General features: G+C 44.0%; 1 long non-coding RNA gene across 2 annotated transcripts in view; it reads left to right on the top strand.

Annotated features, from left to right (window-relative positions):
• Window positions 1-27,476, top strand: part of LOC117345808 — a 61,931-nt gene that overhangs the window by 12,607 nt on the left and 21,848 nt on the right. The window lies entirely within an intron of this gene.

Raw genomic sequence — 27,476 nt, 5'->3', positions numbered from 1 at the left:
AGGGGAGAGAGAGCACTTGCTAGATTGGGGGAAGAGTATAGAGTTAGTGAGATACTGGAAGGGTGAGGGAAAGAGGTGGTATGCTCTAGGTAGACCCAATGAAAAGAGAGAAATGGAAGACTGAATAATAAGAAAGAATTTAATCTAGACAGAAAATAAATTGAGAAGGAAGACCAGGGAAGAGAAGAAAAGGAAGGGGAAGGGAGAAAGAGGATAGAGAGATGTGAGAGCATAGAGAGGGAAGGGGAGGAAAGATACCAGATCTTGGGGGAGGAAAGGTGGAAGGAGACAGATACCAGATCTAAGTGGAGGAAAGGAGGAGAGAGAGAGATGCTAAAAAAAAAAAAAACCAGGGGGGTGGTAGGGAGTGAAATATGGAAGGGAAGAAGACAGAGACGCTAGACCATGGGGGAAATGGAGAGAAGAAGATGGATGCCAGACCAATGGAAGAGGGGAGGGGCAGACAGTTTCTGGAAGAAGCATAGAAAGAGAACAGGTGCCATATGGGACACAGAGAGGGCAGACAGCGGATTGAAGGAAGAGAATGATGAGAAGATGAGGAAAGCCGAAACCAGACAAAAAAGGTAAAAAAACTTTTTCTATTTCTTGTATTTATTTACTTTAGGATAAAGTAGTATTGTAGTTGTGTTGATAAATGATCCTTTAATTGGACTAATTTTAATGCAATTTTGACTAACTATCTAAGACCAAATCCCCCTTCCTCAGGTCAGGACAAGATACTTTAACAGCAGTATACTTTATTGATCTGAAGAAAGAAGTTTTGACCTCTGAAAGCTAATGAAGAAATGTATTAGTCCAATAAAATGGTGGACGCTAAATTTACTTCCCATCATGCCCCATGCCTCATGCCTCCTACCCAAGTGCAAAATATAAATACCTAAGTTGGTGGGCTTCCCAAAGCCCTGCTGGTTAAGATTTCTTCCTTTAGTTCGGCAGCCAGAACTCTTCAAGCTTTGCAGCTGGTAGCAGCTCACAGATACTGCCGCTAGCTACAGAGCTTGGAGATTACTGGCTGCCAGACTGGAGGAGGTGGTCTTCAACTGGCAGGGTTTGGGGATTCCCACCAGTCACAGCAAGGGAGATGGCTAATTTATGGTGCATATCTGTTTTTATTTCTCCAGTTTGTAATACTTGCTGAGTTTAATTTCTTGGGGTTCCCATTTCAATTTCTATTTGAGATCCCTTGTTCTGTATTTGATAAAGATCTGTCTCTGTTTTGTGTGTAAAGAAGTCATTTAAAATGTTATGTGTGGTAGTAATTGGGGGAGATGGTACAGAAAGGAGAGGGAATCAGGGGCCTCCACCTTAATTTCTGCCCTGGGCCCCAGCAGGTCTAAAACTGGCTCTGATGGCACATAACTAAATAACTAACTTTAAATAATGTTCACCGTCACCAGCTGAATGTTGACCAGAGTATTTCCATTCAATGTAAAACATGAATGACTCACACAAATAGCTGAAAAAGAAGAAGCAGAGGATGAGGAGCATGTTGCAAAGGAGTCATCAGAGGACATTTTCTATCAGGCTTAGGAGATCACAGCAGGGAGCACAGATATTCATAAGAACATAAGAATAGCCTTACTGGATCAGACCAATGGTCCATCAAACCCAGTAGCTCGTTCTCATGGTGGCCAATACCGGTAACTAGTACCTGGCCAAAACCCAAAGAGTAGCAATATTCCATGCAACAGATCAAGGACAAGCAGTGGCTTGCTCCGTATCTTTCTCAATTACAGACTATGGACTTTTCCTTCAGGAAACCGTCCAAACCCTTCTTAAAACCAGCCCTGAGCAGGAGGATAATATAATATCAGAACTATCTAGATACATTTGTCAAAATTATATCCTGATCAGGGCATTCAGGGTCTGTGAGCCAACTCAAATAATTCTGAAATAGTTTGAAGCCGATGCTGCTCATCTTCAGAGAAGAGCATCTCTCCCGAGAAAGGTCTGTGCTATGTAATATGAAGTGGTTGGCTGGGTGATACCTGCTGTTGCTCCAAAAGTTGCATTGAAATGTCCCAGTGGACAAAAACGCTAGGGTAGTAGTAACTTTCACATGCTGTGGCAGGATTTGTTCCCTCCATGCACTGAAATCTAGGTCCTTCTCTGGCTGATTGCATAGGGCTACCAGATGTCCAGATTTACCCAGACATGTCCTCTTTTTAGAGGATTGTCTGGATGTCTGGACAGCTTTCTCCCTTGTCCTGGTTTTCTTTCCTGTCCCCCACCTACCTCCGGCTCTGCTGAAATGTAATCTATGGGCCAGCCAGCTGCAGCAGCGAGGTGAGCCTACCCTGGAAGCCGCCTCTCTGGAGCATCCTGCCTACGTGGGAACAGGAAGTTGTTCCAGAGAGGCTCACTTCGCTGCTGCAGCCGGCTGGGCGGGGTCATATGTCCTCTTTATTGACTTCACAAATATGACAACCCTAACTAGAATCTCCTTATCAAACTTGAATCTGCATATGCACTGCTCCTCCCTCATGTCCATGAACTGTATTCAGGGGCTATATACCCTCTGCACAGAGCATAAGAATTGCCGCTGCTGGGTTAGACCTGGGGTCCATCATGCCCAGCAGTCCGCTCACGCGGCGGCCCTCTGGTCAAAGACCAGCGCTCTAACTGAGACTAGCCCTACCAGCGCACATTCTTGTTCAGCAGGAACTTGTCTAACTTTGTCTTGAACCCCTGGAGGGTGTTTCCCCCACGACAGACTCCGGAAGAGCATTCCAGTTGTCTACCACTCTCTGGGTGAAGAAGAACTTCCTTACGTTTGTACAGAATCTATCCCCTTTTAACTTTAGAGAGTGCCCTCTCGTTCTCCCTACCTTAGAGAGGGTGAACAACCTGTCCTTATCTCCTAAGTCTATCCCCTTCAGTACCTTGAATGTTTCGATCATGTCCCCTCTCAATATCCTCTAATCGAGGGAGAAGAGGCCAAGTTTCTCTAATCTTTCGCTGTACGGCAGCTCCTCCCTTAACCATCTTGGTCACTTCCTGACCCCATGACCCAGAAGTGATTCAGAGGGGAACTAGGCTGACACAAGCAATAGGCAAAAGTTGCTCACGCTAGTGAAAATAATACAGAGGTATAGGTTAGGAGGGAGGGATGGCACGAGCGTGGCATGGTATGGCAGGGTGTGGCGGAGATGTTCCAGTGCCCTAACTTACCCAGCACCCCAGGGTGGTCCACACCCCTCTTACTACGCCACTGGCGCTACCTGATGTACATCGCACTGTACAGAGTCAGAAAGAAGACAGTTGCTGCTTAAATGAGCTTACAATCTAAATAATCAAAATAGACAAACAGGATGCCAGGGTAGGGGTTACAGTTAGAGGGGATGGTTAAACTACTGACTGGGGTAGTGAACAGAGGGAGTAGAGTTGAGTTAAAAGCTGTCTCAAAAAGGTTTTCAGCCCATTTTTGAACAAGGGAAGGGGGCATGGTGGACAAACTCAGGTAGTTTATTCCAGGCTTACGGGGCAGCAAGATGAAAGGAACGAAGTCCAGACCCTGTGACCAGTCAGGCTCCGTGCCTGCCTTGGGCCCTGTGGTTTCCCTAATGTCCACTGGAGGGAGCCAGAGAGCAGCCCAGGTGAGAGCAGGCTCAGTCAGAGCAGGACGTGGCTCTGCCCTGTTTCACCCAAGTCCTGCCCCATTCTGCCCCAGTCCCGCCCCCTCAAGCTCTTCTCGTGCTCGGAGCCATGTCAGGAGGTCATCTGCACCTGTGCAGGTGTGATGCAATGATGTCACATGCGCACATGTGTGTAGCATCACTGCGCTGCATTTGCACATGTGCAGATGCCCTCCTGGCATGGTCCTGAGATGGAAGCTTTTCAAAACTCAAACAAAGAGGACATGTCCGAGTAAATCCGGACGTCGGGTAACCCTAGGCTTAACTACTGCATGTTTGAAGGCATCAGGAACGGTGACAGGACTAAATCGCGCGAAACAACGGCGCGCAGACAACTGAGCGCAAGGTTGATGGCGCGCTGAAGAAAAGCACTATTTTAAAGGGCTCTGACAGGGGGTATGGGGGGGAACCCCCCCACTTTACTTAACAGACATTGCGCTGCCATTGTGGGAGGTTTGGGGGGGGTTTTAACCCCCCACAATATACTTAAAACTGAACTTTTTCCCTAAAAAACAGGCAAAAAGTTCGGTTTCAAGTATAATGAGGGGGGTTACAACCCCCCAAACCCCCCACAACGCTAGCGCGATGTCTATTAAGTAAAATAGGGAGGTTCCCCACCAACACCCCCCGTCAGAACCCTTTAAAATATTGCTTTTCTTTGGCGCGCTGTCAACCTTGCGCTCAGTTGTCTGCGCTCGGTTGTCGGCGCACCGTTGTCTCGTGCGATTTTGTCTATGAACCATCCGGAACAGTTGCATAAATTGTCTTGTCTTACCACATAAACATCATTTGTATAGCTTTCTGAAAATTAGTCTAAAACTATTCCTGAAGCTCCCTCTTGTGCCCTATAGTATAAATCTGTTTTTACATGGGAAAAAATGGAGAATTCATGTGTAAGCTTTTCATTATAGTTTAAGATACCTAAACAGCCAAATTAGAATGTCATCTAATGTATGCTAATTAAATAGAAATATCCGCTTTTTGAAAACAACATGTGGAGGCTTTACTAGCGATAAAATGTTTTTGCATTTAATTCAAACTAACAAAGCAAAAACTGTAGAGCTACATTGTAGTATATTAATGTTTTCAAAAAGGTTTACACTTTCAATTAACATTAAAGACAAACCCTATCAAGTTAATTAGTTCTCAACATCAAGCACAAAATAAAAATGTACCAGAGAAAATTCCGTTCCAGAACTGGAAGAGCAAATGAATTAATTTTCAGCCAATTTTTGGCAAAGATCAAATGTAAGGTGTGAGCTGTGGACATTCTCTATTTAATCATTTGACAGAGAGTAAGAACCTTTATGATGTTAAGAAATGGCTCAATGCACCACCGCCATATAACCTCTTAACATTATGAAATTATACATTTTCGGCATTTTTTTGTCCAAGATGAAGTATACAGTCTAAGCCAGTGGTTACCAGCCCAGTCAGGTTTTCGGTTATAGTCCTAATGAATATGCATGAGAGAGATTTGCAAATCATGGAGGAGGCAGGCATGCAAATCTGTCCCATGCATATTCATTAGGGCTATCATGAAAACCTGTCTGGGCTGGTGGTCCTCCAGGACAATCTTGGAAGCCACTGGTCTAAGCCATGAGCCAAAGATGGCTCTTCTGTCTGAAAGTGAGAACCTGAAAAATATGGGAGGGGGGAGGGGAGACGGTGTGTCTTCTCTGTCACCTAATTCCATAGAAGCCAGCTTTTCAAAATTATTGGAGGTGCTAAACCCAATGGAAATTACCTCTCCCTTGGCACAGTCAAGGAATTTGTTCAATATTGGGGTGCTCAAGCACCCACAGCTCCCACAGAGCTGTCTCCTATGCCCAACACCAGTCTGAATATGACACTGGATTCTGACAAAACAGAGGGCCAGATTCTCAAAACTCACTGTTTAGCGTCCAAGTATTTTATCAGCCGATTCTCAGAATGGCTCACTTTGCTCTTTTCCACGCTTCCTAGCAGTCTCTGATTATACTATGCAAATGTAGTACAATGAGGTCATTGCTATTAAAATGGTAGTGCAACGAGGTCATTAATTAAAAACAAGCACTCTGGGCAATTCTCTAAACTTTCCGAGTGATTCTCAAACATCCTTGCACTACAGAGCCAACTGTTGTAGGCTTACTTTCAAGTCAGTGCCTAAGTATTGATTGGCTCAGGCATTGACAGGAAAGTAAGGCTTGACAGCTCAGACTCCACTACAAAAACTCCCCAATTAAAAAAAAAATACCCCAGATTCCTCCCTCCCACCAATTCTCCCCAGGACGGATACCCCCACCACCCCCCCCCCCCCCCAGGGCCAGCAGAAGGAATGCACACTCCCTCCTGCCACCAGGGTTCCCCAACAGACACACACACCCCTTGCCCCCTGTATCTTAAGAATAAAGGACAGCAAGTGGGATGCCCACTCTCTCCTGCTGCCAGGGTCCCCCACCTCCCACAAAAAACCCCTGCGCCCCCATAACTTAAGGTGAATGACACCCCCCCCCCCCAACAACCATCCCGACAACCCCTTGCACCCCCTGTACCTTAGCATTGAAGAATGGCTGGAAGGATGCCCACTTCCTCCAGCAAGCAGGCCTGCCTCTTCTCTTTCCCAGCAGGCCTTCTCCTTCCCGGTACATCCTGGGATGCACTGGGAGTGTCCTAAAACTCTGATAAATTTCCTATGGGAGAGACCTTGGGCACCTGGGCTAATCAGAGCCTTAGACCACTTCCCTATGCATCTTGGGATAGACACAGATAACATAAATATTCAGGTTTTAGGTATATATCTTAAAATGAGAAGGCCCAATATTCAGATACTATATACTGTTAATGCATATGTAATGTGGCAGTCACAGGGTCTATCATGTCTGTGGAACCATGCTGGTGAGCTCTGTGTCTCTGGGTGGCCAATATAAGGCCTGCTATGTCTCAGGAGGCCACAAGTATCATTTTGTTTTAAGAGAAGGACCATGAAGACAAGGCTCAGGATGGAACTACAACTCCCATTAGGCTTAGCATAAGGGTAATGTCTTCCAGGTTTATAGTATGCTGGATAAAATACTGGGCTGGATTCCCATTGGGGGGGGAGACAAAGGGTTTCAATAGCTCTCAGTAAATGAGAAAGCCTCCCCAGGAAGGAATGCTGGGTAAGTCATGGGTGTGTCCCAAGGTGAGTGAGCACTGCCTAGAGAATGGCATAGTGACATAAGTTGTCACCATCTCTGTCCTCACAGGTCCCCTCCCATAAGGCAATTTTGAACCAATCAGGGCCTTAGGCCCCTTCCACTGCATTCCAGGATGCATTGGGAGGGGGAAGTCCATCATTTGCAACATGCGGCCCTGTAGGCAGGAAGGAGTGAGCTTCCCTCCTGCCGATCTGTCATTGGAAGGTATGGGACTCCGGGGATGTGGGAGGGGGGCCAACAATGTTAGGGGATATGGGGGGATATCGAGGAAGGTCCAGGGATGTCAGGGGGGGGTCCAGCAATGTTGGGGGATATGGGGGGATGTCGGGGAGGGTCCGGGGATGTCAAGGGATCCAGCAATATGGGGGGATGTGGGGGAGGATCTGGGGATTTTGGTGGGGTCTAGCAATGTTGGAGGATGTGGGGGGATGCAGGGGGTCTGGAGGATGTTGGGGGATGTCAGAAGGAGGGATATAGGGTTCCGCAGCTCAGCTGATCTTTGCAAATGGAATCCCTATCAGCTGAGCCAGCAAGAATCCCCATAACCGGCTCTGCTGATGGGGATTCCTCTGCCGTCATCAGACAAGGTAGTTGGGTACATCTACCAAACCTGCTTTGATGTGTTTTTCATTTGGATATTTTTATTTTTAAAATGGCCCAAAATAGATAGACATCCTAAGGATCAAAACTTATTCATGGGTCATTTTCAAAAATAAAAGATAGACGTCTGGCTATTTTGAAAATGGACATTTTTTTGGACGTGTTGCCAAAACGTCCAACCTCAGACTTAGAAGTCCTATCGAAAATGCCCTCTATAGGAATAAATGAGAAATATATCAATAAAAATTGACCCAATGTAGTTTTTCACTCCTACTTACAATGCAGGATTTTTTTCTGCTTGGTGGGATGGCAGCTATTGCCTCACAGGAAACAATAATTATTTGATATTTTTTTTCTTCTCTTTCCTTTTGACCAGAAGGATTTCAGAGCATTTAACACAACAGATGCACTTTATCAGGGAGGGAGCACCTTTTGCAAGCACATCATTTTCCTTTCAGTCCTGCCTGGAGCACCAGAATGCTCATGCATTCCCTTTATCTGACAAATATTGCTGACACCTGTTATATAGGTGTCAACAAGGCTAGAATTCCTGTCATTTTCTAGTCTACCATCTCACCTCTTGGTTTTCTGAGGGCCTTGTCACTGTTAATCATCATTTCATTGTGACAGAACCTGAAGGTGGAAAACCAGACAGGCTGCAGATTCAAAATAGCAGAGACTTTCTATCCTTGGCCCTAAGGAAAAAAGAAGGGGGATGGGTAGTGGAACATGAACATTTGCAGCATTAAAATGGACTACCCGTATTTCCCCAACTATAGGCCACGGCTTATAGATTGATTTTACAAACATGAGTACTGGGTGCGGCTTGCTTATATGGGGCGGCCTATCTAAAGACATCCCCCCTGTAAATCATACCCCCATACCTTTTTTAATCCCCCTTAAATACCTCCGTCGCTGGACTGCTTCTGGCTGCCTCCTCCAATGTCCCAGCCAGTGGTGCAGGGCAGGAACAATCTTTTCGGCATCCAGCCTGGCCCCATGCCACTTCCTGAATGGCTGCCGTCAGTTCTCGCACTTGGACAATCTAAAAGACAGGTCATCCAAGTGGCAATAATCGAAATGGCATTTTAGACATATCCAGGGACTTTTTTTGGACTCTGAATCCCGCTGTGCGCCCAGAGCTGAAAGGTGCATTTTTGGAAGAGTGGTTAGGGCGGGATGTGGTCAGGATGTGGGCCGATCTAGACTTAGTTGTCCTGCAGGGATAATCGACGGTTTGACAAGACCTCCTAGATGGAACTTATATGTTGTGAGTTAGATGATGTAAACACATGTAGTAGTGCCCAAATGGTATCCAAAGTGTCCAAAGAACCACTGCAGGGACAAAGTAAAGACCGCCCCCACACATACGTGTTCACTTACCCCCATTACACCCCCACAAAGTTCAGAATAAAAGCATACATACCTGCCTCCAGAACATCGGCATAGCAAAACCTAGTAGAGCTGCACAGAGGTGGCTTAAGTACTCTGGGGAGGTGGGCTAGTGAACCATAGAGAGGAGGACCCTGGCCCATAAGCCACTCTAACCACTACATTCATGGTGGAACATGTGAGCCCACCACAAAAAAAACAAAATCATATTATACTGCCATATAGGTGGCACCTACAGCCCTAAGGGCTATTAGGGTTGTAGACAGGTGGGTATAGTATATTTGGGGGTCTCACCTTAACCTATAAGGGAGTTCTGGTAAGATTTTTATGTGGCACCCTTTTTGTGAAGTTCACAGCAGTGCCCTGTAAGGTGCCCCACTGCTCTGTTGCCATATCCGGGTAGGCCAATCCATCACATTGCTGGCCCCTCCCATGTCCAAAAGATCTTGCTCTGGGCATTTGGGACTTAGACAAATATTTGGATAAGTTCCTATTGGAACAGAACATATGCAGGTAAAGCTAGACTCAAATAGGGCACTGGTCTTTGACCTAAGGGCCGCCGAATGAGCAGACTGCTGGGCACGATGGGTCACTGGTGTGACCCAGAAGCGGCAAATCTTATGTTCTCATAAAGATAAACATAGTGGCGGTCTGGACGATCAAATACCTGGACGTCCAGATAGACGATTTTCGTGAAAAAAATATTTGGAAGTACTTTTTGAGAATGGATATTTTGCCGTTGCCGACTTTGGGTGACCCTACATCCAATTCGGACTTAGACATTTCTTTTGATTATGCCCCTTCAAGGCTGCAAGATTTCTGCTTTGGCTGCCTACAGACAAGTGGACATAAATTAAATTGTTCCTTTTGGCATTTAAAACATACTTCAAAACCTGCCTCCTTATGGAGGAGGATGAATCAGTGCATTCCAGGGCATAGTTTATGGTCATTGAATGGTCTGTTGACTATTTTGATTTGATTTATTAACTTTATATACTGCTTAGTTCAAAAGTTTAAAAGTAGTTTAACCCTTGAATTGGCAGATGGTGAAATGGCTGCTTTACGTAACTTGATGCTGAACGAGAGCAATAATACCAAGTAACAAGCATTTGGAGATGCAGATCTCCCATAAGATCTTCTCCCAATATTGGCACAGTTCTCAACTTGGGATCAAACACTAGTTATATCCCTTTTATACAATTCTATATAAATACTTTCTGACTCTCAATTCAAATTCACTCTTAAAGAACTTCAGCAACACCACTTAAGGCTCAAGCATTTCATTGCCATAAACTTTATGTGTCCACTCGTCATCAGTTCTTGATTGTATGAAAAGTATATCAGATTTTCTTATATTCTGGGGAGGGGCGAGTCTATGAGGTAAACACTGGGCACGCTCTCAGTGATGATTTGCAAATGAAGATGACGTTACGAGTCAGCTGAGATACGCGCCGGGGATTTAAACTGTAGAATGAACGCCGCCGCCATCTTAGTTTGGAAGAGTGGTCCGGTGAGATGGTAGTGTGACTAAAGGTAGGTCTATAGTTACTGGAGTTAAGAATATGTTGATTCGGGAAGAGGTTTTAATAAATATATTGATAAGGTTTTTGGTATTTTGTAGGGAAAAGCCTTGAAAAAGCTTTGGGTGAAACATTTTGGCTATATATTCCCTGACCATGTGACCACTAAGAGGTTGTGGTAAAAGTGGATAGGGTAGCTGGTTTTAAGAAGGGTTTGGACAATTTCCTGGAGGAAAAGTCCATAGTCTGTTATTGAGAAAGGCATGGAGCAAGCCACTTCTTGCCCTGGATTGGTTGCATGGAATGTTGCTACTCCTTGGGTATTGACCAGGTACTAGGGACTCGGATTGGCCACCGTGAGAATGGGCTACTGGGCTTGATGGACCTTTGGCCTGCCATAGTAAGGCTATTCTTATGTTGTTATGTAATAAGCTAGCATTAACAGCTATCCAAAGGTGAAGAGTCATAGGAACAAACAAATATCCACCAAAAAGAAAATCAATAATAATAATAATAATACTAACAGCTTATATACCGCAATACCGTTAAGTTCTATGCGGTTTACAATAGTTTAAGCGAGGTACAAATTGATTGAATTTAAGAGGGGGGAAGAGGAGAGTTAATAGGACCGGAAATGCGTTGTTGAAGAGAAAGAGATTAATAGGACAGAGGAATCACTACGGAGGAGAAAGAAGATGAGTGGGTCAGTTGTCTAGCTTTAGGAACAGTTGAGTTTTTAGACATTTTCTGAATTCCTCATAAGTAGTGGGCAAAAGCGGTTGATCTAGGTCTTTACCCCACAATGCTGCTTGATGTGAAAGAAGGTGTTCATGGTGTTTTTTCAGTTTACAACCTCTAACTGGGGGAGAAACGAAGTAGGAATGAGAGCTTCTCTTGTGTCTGTTGGCAGAGAAGGAGAAAAGGTCAATTATGTGTTTAGGGGCAAGTCCGTTTAGCGCTTTAAAGCAGAAGCAGGCAAATTTAACCAATGTAACTGCCGGTAGTAGGGTGATACATGATCGAATTTCTTTAGTCCTAAGATTAATCTGACCGCTGCATTTTGCATTAGTTGTATACGTCGCATATTTTTGGGGGATGTTACAATAGTCAAGTTGACTTAGTACAAGGGATTGGACCAGGGTTCTGAATGCCGACTTATCGAAATAAGCTTTAATGGATCTGAGTTTCCAGAGAGTGAAGAAACCCTTTCTGATTAAGGAGTCCACCTGGTCTTTCATGGTTAGGCATTGATCTAGAGTTACGCCTAGTATCTTTATGGTGGGCTGTATGGTGTGATTAAGTTCATTGATGCATAGAGGTGTTTTGGTGTCAAAGGGATGTGGTGAAGCAATGAAGAATTTTGTTTTTTCTGAATTAAGTTTGAGCTTGAAGTTTGTCATCCATTGCTCCATCATGTTTATGGCTTCTGAAGCCTTGGGAATAGTTTCCGAGATAGAGTCAGCAAATGGGATTATAATCGTGAAGTCATCTGCATAACTGAATAGTTTTATCCCTAGCTGAGTTAATTGCAAGCTCAGTGAGGACATGTAGATGTTAAATAGCAATGGAGACAATGGTGACCCTTGTGGCACATCGGATGGATTGCTCCAGGTATCGGAAAGCTCATAATTGAAGCGTCCCTGATAGGTGCGGGATGTAAGGAAGCCACGAAACCAGTTCAGTACCTCGTCTTTGATACCAATGGTGTCTAGGCATTGTAGCATTTTCCTGTGGTCTATCAGGTCAAAGGCTGAACTCATATCGAATTGCATAACCAATGCATTGAGGCCCCTGCTAAACAGTAGGCGCAGCTTGTCTAAAATAGCTGCAATTACTGTCTCCATACTAAATAAAGGTCTGAAACCGGATTGGGTTTCGTGTAGAAGAGAGAACTGATTAAGATAGTCCATCAGTTGGGTATGTACTAGTCCCTCCATGATTTTTACAATCACAGGAACAAACAACTGGAATTGACAAAGATTTGTGTTTCAGCAGTTACTGCTTGCTTTAGGAGTCATGGAATCTAGATTTAAATTTTATGCAGATAAATGACTAATCTATAACACTGTATGCGCAGTCAGTGGAGCAGGGGAAAAAAAATCCTATGATGGAGTGCCGAAAAGTTCTCAGCCCAACCAACCAACTTCCTAAACTCTGAGTATTATTTTGCCACTGTAGCTGAAAAGAGTGTTATCTTATTTCCTTAACTGTCAATTTGCAGAAACAAAATTCTGTGTTTTGACATTGTTTTAGATTATTGAACCATATCGACATCATTCGCTTCTTGGTTGGGCTGAAAACTTTTCAGCACCCCCTCGTACAGCAATGTGTATACTCCAAAACATGCGATTGGTTTTCTTGTCGCTGAATCCATTTGTTTGTTTGAATCAACTATAATAAAGTTGGGAGCTGGATAAAAAAAACAATTGTTAAACACACCAAAGAAATGCTAAACCACAGTAATCGCATTTGGTAAGGTGTAACTGACCTGGGAAGGAAGGAAGAAGTTTCAGAAAGCTCCAAACTTCAAAGTATGTCGAGTTTAACTCTTCATCATAGGCATAAAAAACCCTCCCCCTCTCATTTATTAAGTCTCAGCTATCCTCTATAATAAAACCCTAAGCGCGCATGCGCACTTAGGAGGCCGTGATCCCTGCCGCCGTGATGTGTGCCTCCGTGCCGAATTCGATTTGAGGCATGTGGGGCGGCTTGCGGCGCGTGGGGCAGAAGGAGGCAGAAGAAGGAGAGTGCAACTGTTTCGTTCAGCGGTTTCCGCATGCGCAGTAGAGCAGGCGGCAGTTTCACCATCCGTACGAGCCTGCGGCGGTTTAAACATTGCCTTTATTCCACAATGCTGAGACCCCAAAACCACCTGCAGACCACCAGGAAAATCGGGTAAAAGGTAAAATGAAGGGAGAAGGGCTACTGCTGGACAGGGGGAGCAGGGAAGGGGTGGTGGTGGAGAGAGACAGAAACAAAAACAGACAGACAGTAGCCAAGGAAAGAGAGAGAAAGAAAGAAAGACACATACATCTATTCTAGCACCCGTTAATGTAACGGACTAAAAGACTAGTGACTTCTAATATACAAGGGCAAATCAAAAATTAAAGGCAATTGTTTACACAATAACCAGAACAGAGCTAGCGAAATTCAACATATGTACTCGTCAGGGCAGGATTAACCAATAGGCCCTGTAGGCATGTGTCTAGGGCCCAAAATGGTCACGGGGGCCCGATGAAGGAGGGTATCAACATTGTTTTTTCCAAACGGCGATGGGCCCTTCCAGCATCGATCGGCAACGCGCCACCCCCCCCCCCCCATCAACGGAAAGTAAGACAAGCAAGCAACGCGGGTAAGAAAGGCAACGGGAACTGTAATTTTGCAAGCGGTGCTGCTTGCCCAAAGCTTCCCTCTGACGCAGCTTCCTGTTTCCGCCTGGGCGCATGGTGGGGTGGGGCAGGGCAGGGGGCCCAGTGTACCTGTGTGCCTAGGGGCCCTCGATGAATTAATCCTGCCCTGGTACTCATACATTGCCTGTTGGATAATTCATCCAAGCAGACTGCAACACTCAGTCTTTAGTCATGTGACAGCCACAAGGTCAGAAATATGAATGCTCCATTGTAAGATTGCACCATCAAAGAACAATGTGCAGTAGTGCACTTTCTTTGCATAGAGGGAGTGAAACCTGTGGAAATTCACTGGTGGATACTGATTCAGTATGAACATAGCACCATGAATCAATGAAAAGTTTATGGGTGGTAAAAAGGTTTAAAGTGGGAAGAACAGGTGCAACCGACAAAAGTTGCTCTGGTTGCCCATCGACATTGCACACAGAAGAGCACATTGACAGAGCAGATGCCTTGATTAGAGAAGACTGACGGGTAATAATGGTATCTCAATTGGCTGCAAATTTGGATATCAGCTATGGATCTGCGTTTGCCATAATGCATGATGACTTGGGATACAGAAAGTCTGCGCACGATGGGTTCCCAAACAGCTGACTGCACAAGCAACAGCGTGTGGAGGTCATGACCTAGTTCCTGAGATGGTATGGAGAAGATCCGAGTATTCTGGAGAGAACTGTCACCAGCGACGAGACCTGGGTGCATCACTGCGACCCGGAGAGCAAAAGACAAAGCATGATAAAGTAAAGGAAGTGGTGCTCACCTGGCTTTGGGAGCAGCCAAAAAACTTATCTGCAGGAAAGCAGAAGCTAGTTGATTGTTGTAACAAATGCATCATCTTGCATGGGGACTGTGTGGAGAAGTGATATGTTCAATTGTTGTGATATGTTCACAACAAGTAATATATTCAATTGAATGTATTTTGCCTTTACTTTTTGATTTGCCCTCTAACACTTAGCTGTCAATATTGTAGAACCTTCTACTTATATTGTATGGAACAAACAGCTCACTAGTGATGGTCAGCATTTTGCTTACCTGCTTCAGGGCACATGGCCCCTGCGGCAGATATAGGAAAGGTAAGGTCAGAATACAAAAGGCCATAATTTGAACTCAAAAATGCCTTATATCTACTTTATTCTACCAACAGCTGTCTTATGAAGGCTCTCACATATAATCTTGATGTCAGATGCCAACATCAAATTCAACCAAGCAGCTCTCAATACTTATTAAGGAATTTTTACAGAGAAATAATTCTTAGAAAAATAATTTTTAGAAAAAAAAGACACCATTCTATTTTTTAATTCAGGTGAGCTGGTTCTAAAGTATTCAAATGGAAGATCCACTTCTGTTCTTGTAACAAAATCCTCTATCGGTCACCCCCCTCTACTCAGAAGTGCGACCCATTGTAGAGAGACACATCAAAGCATACCAAAACCATGTCCATGTTTCATGCAATGTTCTGCAACGTTGATTTCTGAGTGTTAATGTATCAACCTAAACATGCCCCTTTAAATGCCTTTTCAATCTAACTAAATATACCTGTGCTATCAAAGTCCATATACTGTTTACTTTGGGTGCTGTAAAGAGAACACTTTTCTACCAGGGCAATCTAGCAGTTATTTGGCTAAATCCCCTTTGAAAATCACTTTTCATGTATTTGCTTCAGTAAATTGTTCTCTATATTGTAGCTGCCTTACGCAGAGCAGGATAATTGTTCCATTGTATTACATCCTAAAGGCACCAGATGTCAGTAGAGACCACATTTCCTTTATTTGGCTTCTTACAAATGTTACAGTTTATTTACTTCAGTTATTTTAATCATTCTAACAATATCATGCTTCTTTTTTCCATAACAACCATTATAATTAAATTAGCACAAATTTAGATAGACCTCTTTACAATAATTAAACAGGTGGAGGGGCATTAAAAAAAAAAAAAAACGTCTAAGGCCTAGATTCACTAACCTGCCCAAATCAAAGCAATCCATTTCCGATTCGGGCAGGTCCAACTGATTCACAAATCAGTCATATTCAAATGAGGGCAATAGGAAGAACGTCCCATTTGCTAGCAGGGATTGCAAATGTGCGATCCCCGCTCATGCGCAGCCCCTGACAGTGACAGGAGAAGCAGCTTCCTGTCACTGCTGTCAGGGCTTGTAATTTTTTTTTTTTTTTAATCGGGCAGATATTTTGCGTGTTTTACACAAGCAAAATATCTGCTCATTTAAAAAAATAAATAAATAAAGCCCCCCCTGAACTGTTTTCTCCCTCCCCAAACCCCCACAAAATGCCCCTTCCCCCCAAACGCCGCCCCGCTAGGCCGGCAGGACAGGCGGACAGCCGGGCCTGGCCCATCTACTCCCCCCCTACCTTTAAAAATCATTGGGAGTAGGATGAGTGCTCATTCCCTCCTGCTCCAGGCCTCCTCCGAGGCCAACAGGATAACTGGGCAAGGCCCACCCCTTCCCCGTACCTTAATATTGTTGGGAGCAGGAGGGGTTCTCAGTCCCTCCTGCTCCACACCTCCTCCGCCGATGAGTGCGGCCTTAGGCCACACCCCAATGCATCATCAGATGAGTAGGGAGAGGCGTAAAGGCCCTGATTGGCTGAGGCGCCCCATTCCCGGGGGTGGGGGTAGGGGGTTTCACCAGGGCAGGAGGACTTGGGCTCCCTCCTGCCACGATTGTGTCGGGAGGGGTGGATCGCGGCAGGAGAGATTGGCTATCTCTCCTGCCGCGATAGTGATCCCAAGTGCCACGTGATTGACATGCGATCGGTGTCCATTTTTTAGGCAGCCATTGATATCAGTGCTGTTTGTAGAATCCAGTCCTAAGGGCCAGGTTCTATAAATGGTGTCTAACTCCTAGGCGCTGTTTGGTGCAGTTATCAATCCACTGCTAGATGTCATTTATAGAATTGTGCCTAGTGGTGCTAAGCATTCTTTAGGTGCAGTCCATTTAGGCAAGGTTTTTCTTGCTCTAAATGAGTGCGCATAAGGTAGACGCCTACTAGTGCCTAACTCAATCCACACCCAAACTCCACCTCATATCTGCTCCAAATCCATCCTTAACCATGCCTACTTGTTGGTAGGTACCTCACTATAGACACCTATATCGATATGATATGTGTCTACCAAGGGCTAGATTCACTTAGGCCGATCTGTGAGCAATCCGATCCAATCTTGGCCGGGGGGCTGATTCACGAATCGCCCTCATGCAAATGAGGGCGATCGGAATCACGCCCCCAACTGACCACACGGATCGCTCTCCAATGATCCTGACGCATGCGCAGACCTTCTGTAGAGGTTTTCGCATGCGCTGGCCCTCCATGTCCGGCAGAGCTGGAAACTTTTTTTGATTTTTTTTCTTTAACTTCATGAGCCTGTGGTTTTAACCCATGGGTTAAAACCATGGGCTTGCACTATGGGGAAGGGCAGGAGAGTCAGGGGAAGCGAAGAGCGGAGAGTCGAGGCAGAGAAGAGCGGAGAATCAGAACAGAGAAGAGTGGAGAATCGGAGCAGAGAAGAGCAGATAGTCAAGTCAGAGAAGAGCGGAGAATCGGGGCAGAGAGCAGGATGGCAAGAGTCGAGAATCGCAGCAGAAATCAGGGCAGCAAGAGCAGAAAGCAGGGCGGCAAAGAGAAGGGCAGTCAGCAAGGACTTGAGCGACTGGTCCTCTGCAGTCGCTTATTTTTCGATCGGCCAGCCCAGTCGGTGTCCGTCATTTTTTATTTTTTTTTTTTAGTGAATCGCTGCCTGCCTCTATTTGCATGCCATTCCCCCTCATTTGCCTGCGCAGATCGGGTGCGGATAAGCTCAGGAGGAAAGTTAGTGAATCTGGGTCGGGATTCCAAAGGGGTCGCTAAGTGGTCGGGACACAATCGGTGGGCTTAGTGAATCTAGCCCCAAGTTAGGCTCCTACCAGCAAATTGTTTTTTAATGGCACTTTCAATTATCAGCACCGATTTAAGCCAATTAAAAAAATTAAGTTAAGTGCCTATATCAGCTAGACATGCCAATCTAGGCACCTAACTAAAGGTGTCTTTTATAGACTTGGGGTTTAAGTGCTCATGCACTATCTGTGAATTAACCAGTTAGCACATGGTAATGTAACTGCTTTCATTAGCACAGGATTGCCCACTCTCCACCCCCTGACAGATCTCAAAAAAATTCTTTTTTAGCAAGTGCATATTTGGCAGTTACCATAGGATGCCCCAGAAGCATGTCCCATGGCATGCCGTTATAAGTTGCGTTAGGCCCTCGTTAGTGCCTACCAGCTTAGTAAAAGAGCTCCTTACTGTGTTAAATTACTTTAATGCACACTGATGAACCAATTAAATACTATTGAACAGATCTATACTAAATAGCACATTTGCTATTTGGCCAAATACGAATACAAAATACGAATAAGGGGTATTGAGCTTTAACATATATAATAAAAGAAGCAACGTGAAATTAGACATCAAGGCCCAGATTCTGGAAACTGTGTCTATATCAGCCAGTGCTTCCAGAAATGGTGTCAGCCGTGTGCGAATCATGAGTAGGCGCCGTTACCCAGTGACGTACCTAGCATATGTGACACCCCCCCCCATCCATATGAAAAATATTTTTTTAGTAACAATCTACATATCGCACAAGAGTGTACCTAGGAAAAGGCAGCATCTTAAACACTGCAGTGAGCACTAGAACACTAACACATACATTGTAAAACTAAACAAACCAGATCCTGCACAATCAATTGATCCTGTACAGTCGATGCTATCAGAAAGCCATGTCCCTTTCATACACACAGACAGATACACCCTCGCCCAATATGGAATAATCACAAACTAAAAATAGAAATATGTAGACAGAAGTTAAACTGAACTGCCAAGAAACCAGACTCTGCATACAATGCAATACCACAACACCACAAAAACAGTAATACATGTCCTCTAATACTGTGCAAAATATAAAGACAGTAGATGTAAATTTGAAAAAACTGATACATAACAATCACCACTTTACAAATTAACAAATAAAAATAAAACAAATAATGAGAAATAAGAAAATACCATTTTATTGGACTAATCCCCGTAAGCTCGGTCCCCATCCCCGCAAACCACCTGATTCCATCCACACAAGCCTTTAATTGTTTTATATTGAACTTATTATATTAAAGTATAAAAAGAAACAATATTCTGTACAATTGTCAATTATAAATCAGCGTCTTCTCCCCACTCTCTCTTCCCTATTTCCCTTCAGAGTCCTCAGCCCACTCTCTCTCCACTTTCCTTCAGCGCACGCACATAAAAACAAACAAGTAATTTTATATCATTTTCATTCTATTAATTCATAGAAATTAAAGTCTAAATAATGCCAGTCACATAACAAAACATGATTTTACAAAAATAATTCCCTGCACAGTCAAGCCTGCAAGGATTACTAGATGTCTTTCAGCAGCTCCCCGCCCTCCCTCCCCCTTACCTTCGTGGCCAAGTCAAAATGATCTACCAACAATAAAATTTTAAAAACACAAAGCACACTGTACGCAGAGAAAATATTAATTATCATTTATATTCCACGGATTTTCAAAGAGGTCAAGGCAGATGACTTTATGCAATGTCACCTCAGTAACAACTATACAAAAATAGACAAATATACCCCCTCCCTTTTTACTAAACCGCGATAGCATTTTTTAGCGCAGGGAGCTGCGCTGAATGCCCCACGCTGCTCTCGACGCTCATAGGCTCCCTGAGCTAAAAACTGCTATTGCAGTTTAGTAAAAGGGGCCCATAGTGCAAAATATAGACAGCATATATAAATTCTCAAAACGGACACATTTTGATCACTAAATTGAAAATAAAATCATTTTTCCTACCTTTGTTTGGTAATTTCATCAGTCTCTGGTTGCACTTTATTCTTCTGACTGTGCATCCAATATTTCTTCCCTTCTTTCAGCCTCCTGTATGCTTCATCGCCTCCAGACCTCATTCCCTCCCCCAACTTTTTCTTTCTTTCACCCTGCCCCCTTCTTTCTTTCTCTCTCCATGCCCCCTTTCATTCTCTATGTCTGTCTTTCTCTCTCTCTCCGTGCCCCATTTTTTTCTTTCTTTCACCCTGCCCCCTTTCTTTCTTTCTGGATCCCTGTCCCTCCCCCCTTTCTTTCTTTCTGGCTCCCTGTCTCCTCCTCCCTTTCTTTCTTTCTCCCTGCCCTCCCCCATGCCACCGCCATTGTGAAACATACTGCTGCCACCATCGCCAGGAAAAGGCTTCCACTGGCCATCGGAAACAGGCCAGCGCCGAATTCACCCTGCTTCTTTTCCCGCGGGCCGACCAACTCTCGCTGCCCGATGTCAATTCTAACGTCGGAGAGGATGTTTCGGGCCAGCCAGGCAGCGATTGGCTGGCCCAGAACGTTCTCTCCGACGTCACAATTGACGTTGGATGGCTAGAGTTGGTTGGCTCGCGGGGAAGAGAAGCAGGGAGGGAGAACTCGGCGCTGGCTTCTTTCTGATGACGGCAATGGTAGCCTTTCCCCGGCGACAGCCTAATCCCCGGTGAGTGGCCAGCTGTGCACCCCCTTGGGCGGACCTCCCCCCCGCCTCCCCCTTGATACGCCACTGCCGTTACCAGAATGGCGGCTTATGTCAAAACTTAGGTACTGTCAATGCAGACCAGGGTTTTAAAGGCCAACATTACCAGTGCCTTTGTTTGATGGAGAATCACGTCTAATGGTGCCCAAGGTCATTTCTGGCCATAACCACGCTTACTTTGACCTTAGGTGCCGCCATGACAGCCACAGTTCCAGTGAGAGTGTGGTGTAGTGGTTAGAGCTACAGCCTTAGCATCCTGAGGTTGTGGGTTCCAACCCTACACTGCTCCCTGTGTCCCTGGACAACTCACTTAATCTTCCACTGCCCCAGGTACATTAGATAGATTGTGAGCCCACCGGGACAGATAGGGGAAATGCTTGAAGTACCTGTATGTAAACTGCTTTGAGTGTAATTGTAAAACTACAAAAAGATGGCATATAAGTCCCAACCCCTCCCCCTATCACAGTAGGGGGAGTGCCTATTTTTTTTTTCTAATGGATTTTTAATTAGTTTTTAGACGGTAAAGTCAATTACTGCGCCAGTCAAACCAAGTAAAGCAATTAAGTTAGGCAGTGGTAGGAACATAAGAATAGCCTTACTGGGTCAGACCAATGGTCCATCAAGCCCAAAAGCCCGTTCTCAAGGTGGCCAATCCAATTCACTAGTACCTGGATAAAACCCAAGGAGTAGCAACATTCCATGCTACCAATACGAGGCAAGCGTTCAATTCTGGTCTCCATATCTCAAGGTTGAAAGATGAGCAACCAAGATGGTAAAGGGGATGGAACTCCTCTCGTACGAGGAAAGACTAAACTGGTTAGGGCTCTTCGGCTTGGAAAAGAGACGGCTGAGGGGAGATATGACTGAAGTCTACAAAATCCTGAGTGGAGTAGAACGGGTACAAGTGGATCGATTTTTCACTCCATCAAACATTACAAAGGCTAGTGGACACTCAATAAAGTTACGGGGAAATACTTTTAAAACCAATAGGAGGAAAAAAAAATTTCACTCAGAGAATAGTTAAGCTCTGGAACGCGTTGCCAGAGGTTGTGGTAAGAGCGGAGAGCGTAGCTGGTTTTAAGAAAGGTTTGGACAAATTCCTGGAGTCCATAGTCTGTTATTGAGAAAGACACGGGGGAAGCCACTGCCCCTACCACAGCCTAACTTACAGCCCCAAGTGTTTATTTTATTACTAGTATTTTAGCCCGTTACATTAACGGGTGCTAGAGTAGACATCTATTTTAGGATTGTTTTTTTTTCTTTGTCTCTTTCTCCTTGGATGCTGCCTGTCTGTCTATCTTTCTTTCTGTGTCTGTCTCTCAGTGGCCCACTTCCTATGTCCATACTGTCCCATCCTATGTCCTTAGTGCCCTCAGTGCCTCCTATGTCCTTAGTAGCCCAGTTCTTCCTTCCCATGTCCTTAGTGCCCCCAGTGCCTCCTTCCCGTGTCCTTAGTGCCCCCAGTGCCTCTGTCCTGTGTCCTTAGTTCCCTCAGTGCCCCTTCCTATGTCCTTAGTGCCCCCCAGTGCCTCCTTCCTATGTCCCCCTCACTGCCTTCCAGACTTTGACCCAACCCCACCCCCGAAGCCAGCCTGCCTGCCTCCCTCCCATCCCCCTGTGTAGTAGACCCAAGGATCAGCATTAGAACCTGTGATCAGCCTGTTTCCATCTTTCCCCGCCCCCGCCACCGTGCATCCGACCCCATTGACCCTCCCATCTGCCCCTCCCATAGCGAGATTACCTCGGCGTTTCGTTTCCGGGTTGGGGGGGAGGGAAGGAGGCGGCCGACATCTGACTCGGGCCGCCGCGCCGCAGGAGAAGCAGTGCCCAACTTAAAACCCGGAAGGGTTTGCTTTTGATGTGAGCGGCACAGGGGTTTGGCTGCCACGGTCAACATCCGCCTGGGGGGGAGGGAGGAAGAGAGAGAGTGGAGAGACGGCGACCGCTGCGTCTTTGAACAGGGAGCAGGATAGAACGTAAGCCGCGCATGCGCACTTCCTATGTGTCGCTACAGCTCACGGAAAACCGGCGCACACATAGGAAGTGCGCATGCGAGGCCTAGCGTTTTATTATATTAGATGATTTAGCACCGTAGAACCCTGGATTACTCGTAGTTAAATTTAAATCACCATTTGACCAAATACGAATAATATATTCGAGGCACTATTTGAGTTTTAATTGAACTGAACACGAATATTCGGCATAGCTCTAAATGAATGCACATGAATATGTCTTTTTTTCTCATGATATCCATTACAATGTTGGCAAAGATTTTAACCAGTGAAACCACAATTTAAGTTTGCCTATTGTTACAAGACAACCATGTGGTGAGGAAAACGAATGTCTCATCTACTTGCCACAATCATTTTACAGGAATGTGCACACTGAGCTGTATTGTACAGTTGTGAGCATACTGCATATTCATTCCACCATCTATTCCAGAAAGCAATATACTGTATTTCTTTGCTATGCATACGGATAATATTTGAACTAATATATGAAAGATGCATCACACTTTAAAATGAAGCTTGTCTTTCGATTCAGTGCATCTGTAATTAATTTTGGCGTGTAGGGGGAAACCTGCTAAAACAAAGTATTTACTTTCATTTAAATTATAGGTGGCAAGGAGTGAACCACTGAGAAGTGACAGCATAATCACTACAGAAATCCTGCAGCTGGTTTATCAAGCACTGATGCAAAGGAAGATGCCACACTTTGTTATGCCTGTTTTAAAGAAACCTAATTTAAGATGCATTTCATCCAAATTCATGGGCTCAGGGTTTATTTGGAGAGAGATCAGATATTAACCTTTTATCCAATAGTGCTGTCAAACTTTTTTATTGACTTTGACAGATGTTCCTGAGATGTTTGATTAAATGTAAATAACAGTACCAAAATGTTTTTTGTTTTTTTTGTTTTTTTGCATCATACCTGATGTGAAATGTCACAGAATGTAAAAAAAAAAAGCAACAGAGAAAATGACGGTAGATAAAGATCATAGGGCCTATCTTTTCCTTTCCCTTAGCGATCCTCTGTGCTTGTCCCATGCTTTCTGTTCTTCAGATACAGGAGGCCAGTCTAAGTATCCAATATCCTTTCCAAAAGAACATAAGAATAGCCTTATTGGGTCAGACCCATGGTCCATCAAGCCCAGTAGCCTGTTATCACGGTGGCCAATCCAGGTCACTAGTACTTGGCCAAAACCCAAGATGTAGCAATATTCCATACTGCCAATACAGAGCAAGCAGTAGCTTCCCCCATGTCTTTCTCAATTACAGACTATGGACTTTTCCTCCAGGAACTTGTCCAAACCTTTCTTAAAACCAGCTACGCTATCCACTCTTACCACAACCTCTGGCAATAGGTTCCAGAGCTTAACTATTCTCTGAATGAAAAAAAATGTCCACCTTTTTTATTTTATTTATTTATAAGTTTTCAAATATTCATAGTCAAGATTAACTTGTACAGAAAGCAAAATTCAAGACATGAAAAACCAAAATTTTACACTATTATAATCAAAGAAAAACCATAGCTTAAATTCAGCTCATCTTCAAATAGGATCCAAAATATATATAGCAGCGAAAACAAGAAAATTATTGGAACGATATTGTAATGAGTAAACATCATTTTCCTTGGATGAATATATGTACACATGGGGGGTGGGGGGAGTTTTTCTGGAAATTTCACTAAATTATATGTTTATATTATATTTATGATATAATTGATTATAATATTTGAAAGAAGGTGGGTGGGACGGGATATAATTTTTCTGTTTTTAGAATTATATGAGAATTACAAGTGTTATTGTTTTTACAAATGATATATTCCTGTACGCTTGCTGTAAGTTTTCAAAATGAATAAAGAATTTAAAAAAAAAGAAAAGAAAATTATTTAAAGAAAAAAGCAGTAACAGGTTAACAGAGATAAGGGCATCTGTCTATCTTTCATTGAGCACTCTCCAGCCTCAACAGTGACAGAAATATTGTCACAGAAAACAAATTTATGCGATTTATAATATATTATACATTTACATAGATAACAAAGAAAAAATGTAGCCCCAAAAGCGAAAATACCAGGTTTCAACAGAAGAAATTCTTTCCTACGCCTCAGTGTCCCTTGCCAAATCTGGACACATTTGAACTTTAAGTCCCAAAAATTATTTTTCTTTTTTTTTTAAATACAATCTCAAGAGCCATAAGAGCAACTGAGAGAAGTAAAACAAAATTTCCTCCTATTGGTTTTAACAGTATTTCCCTGCAACTTCATCGAGTGTCCCCTAGTCTTTGTAATTTTTGACAGAGTGAAAAATCGATCCACTTGTGCCTGTTCTACTCCACTCAGGATTTTGTAGACTTCAATCAGGCAGCTCATCAACAAGTTGCATGATTCCATAGAACTATGGAAAATTCCTCATCTATCTTTTCATTCCAATCTATTTCTGGGCAGTTATTATTGAAATCTTAACCACGTTGTGTTCAAAGTTGTAACTATTTTAAGGAATCTCTGCCTAGGGTTACCAGATTTTGCCAAAGGACCCATGGCCACGCCCATTTCTTCCCCATTCTGCCTGTGTCATGCACCGTTCCAACCCCCCCCCAGCCTCGCCCCCAGACGGCATCCGCACATCAACGGACACAACTCAATGATGTCACGCCTACACCCACGTGACATCACCACGTTGCATCCATGCATGCGCGGATGCCCCTTCCCAATGCGATTTTGATGGGAAGCTTTTCAAAACCTGGATAAAGTGCCGGGTTTTGAAAATAATAGTAAATAGTGAAGAACTAAGGCCAGTACTGTGTCTGTGTCTGTATATGGCCGTTTGGTGGAGGATGGGCTGGGAGGGCATCAATGGCTGGGAGGGTGTAGATGGGCTGGAGTGAGTTTTGACGGAGACTTCAGTAGTTGGAACCTAAGCACAGTACTGGACAGAGCTTTGGATTTTTGCCCAGAAATAGCTAAGAAAAAAAATATATATATATTGAATCAGGTTGGGCAGACTGGATGGACCATTCGGGTCTTTATCTGCCGTCATCTACTATTACATTACATTACATTAGGGATTTCTATTCCGCCATTACCTTGCGGTTCAAGGCGGCTTACAAAAGATTTATAAACAGGGTTACAATGGGATAACAATAGAATTGCTAGAGAGGTAGAAAGTAGATCTTTTGACATTTCTTTGGTAGTTAAGAACAGGGAGGCTTAGTTGAAGATTTATAAACTACAATTGTCCTTGCTATGATAGTAAAGGGTAGATTAGTGTTGTTGAGAGTACGTGAGGTTAGGGCTGTTTCAGGAATTTCTTGAAAAGTATGGTTTTTAGATCTTTTCTGAATGTCTTGTAGTCTGGGGTGGACATCAGAAGGTTGGAGATCTGGTTGTCTAGTCTTGCTGCTTGCGTGGCTAGGAGACTGTCATGTAGTTTTGATCGTTTTACTTCTTTGATCAGGGGGGGGGAATGAATGGGGAGTGTGTTTTTCTGTGTCTGGTTGTGGATGCTGGGATGAGGCGGTTGTTCAGGTAGGACGGGCTGTCTCCGTTAAGAGTTTTGAATAACATGCAGTAGAATTTGAATTGTATTCTTTCTTGGATTGGTAGCCAATGTGAGTTGATGTAGGCTTCATGTTTTCTCAATGAGTAGATGAGTCTTAAAGCTGTATTTTGGATTGTTTGTAGTTGTTTGGTCATAAAGGTTGGGCATGGGAGGTAGAGGATGTTGCAATAGTCCAGTAGTCCTAGGATTAGGGATTGTACTATAAGCTGGAATTGTGTTCTTTCAAAGAATTTCCAAATTTGTCTGAGATTTCTCATGATAGCGAAGGATTTCTGTATTGTGTTGTTTATTTGCGGTTGCATGGTACAGCATCTGTCTATAGTTATTCCTAGTAGTTTTATGGTGGTTTGGATGGGGTAGTTGATTGAGTTGAGTTCTAGGTTGGCTATGGTTTGGATTTTGTCATTTTCAAAGAGAATGAATTTGGTTTTGTCTGGATTGAGTTTAAGTTTGTGATCTTTCATCCAGGTCGTAATGGAGTCTAGTGTTCGTTGTAGTGTTTTGGTCAGGGAGGACGTTGATTGATCATAGGGTAAGAAAATGGTAATGTCATCCGCGTAACTGTAGGTGGTTATGCCTAGATTGTCTAGATGTGTTCCGAGAGAGGCAGTGTATAGGTTGAAGAGGGTAGGGGATAGTGGGGATCCCTGTGGTACTCCGCAGGGGTTTGACCAAGGTTTTGATTTTTCTTTGTTAGATTTTACACTGTAGGTTCTGGATTTTAGGAAACCTTCGAACCAAGAGTATACTTTGTCTGAGATACCTATTGTATCCAGTATTTGCAGAAGGATATTGTGGTCTAATAGATCGAATGCTGCAGTTAGGTCCAGTTGTATGAGAAGTATTTTTTTTCCTGTGCTTAGTTGTTGTCTGATTGTATCCATGAGGGAGCCAAGTAGTGTCTCTGTGCTGAAGTTTGTTCTGAAGCCGGATTGCATGGGGTGGAGTAGGTTATGGTCATCCAGATAGTTGGTGAGGAGTTTGGCTAATAGGCCTTCTGTGAGTTTGACGTATAGTGGTATTGAGGCAATAGATCTGAAGTTGGATGGTTGATCTGGTGGACCTTTTGGGTCTTTTTGGATTGGGGTGATGATGATTTCGCTGAGGACCGAGAGGAAAATGCCGTCTTTGAGCGTGGATTGAATCCATTGTAGAAGTAGAGTACAGAATTTTACACTGGAGGTAGTAAGGAGATATGAAGGGCAGTGGTTGAGGTCACAGGAGGCGTGGCTGTATTTTTTGTAGAGATAGTTGAGTTCGGACCATTGTATATTGGGGAAATGTGACCAAGTTCTGTCTGCTGCAGTTGAATCTTTGTCTGTGGGGTGAGTTGTGATTATGTTTAGGAGGGATGGGGTAACATTGAGGGTGGCTCTGGCGTTTGTGATTTTGTTCTTGAAGTGTTCTGCCAGGAAGGTAGCTGAGGGGGGAGGGGTATTATTAGTGGTTGTGTAGGGTTTGGTATCTGTGAGGTCTTTTAAGATTTGAAATAGTTTTTTGGAGTCTTGGGTGTCTGTGCCTATAAGATTTGTGTAATGAGTTTTTCTCTTGTCCTTTAGTAGAAGTTTGTATTGTTTGTTGATTTTTTTCCAA

Source organism: Geotrypetes seraphini, chromosome 11, assembly GCF_902459505.1.
Source record: "Geotrypetes seraphini chromosome 11, aGeoSer1.1, whole genome shotgun sequence".
Classification (NCBI taxonomy): domain Eukaryota; kingdom Metazoa; phylum Chordata; class Amphibia; order Gymnophiona; family Dermophiidae; genus Geotrypetes; species Geotrypetes seraphini.
This window is presented reverse-complemented; position numbering and strand designations above follow the sequence as displayed.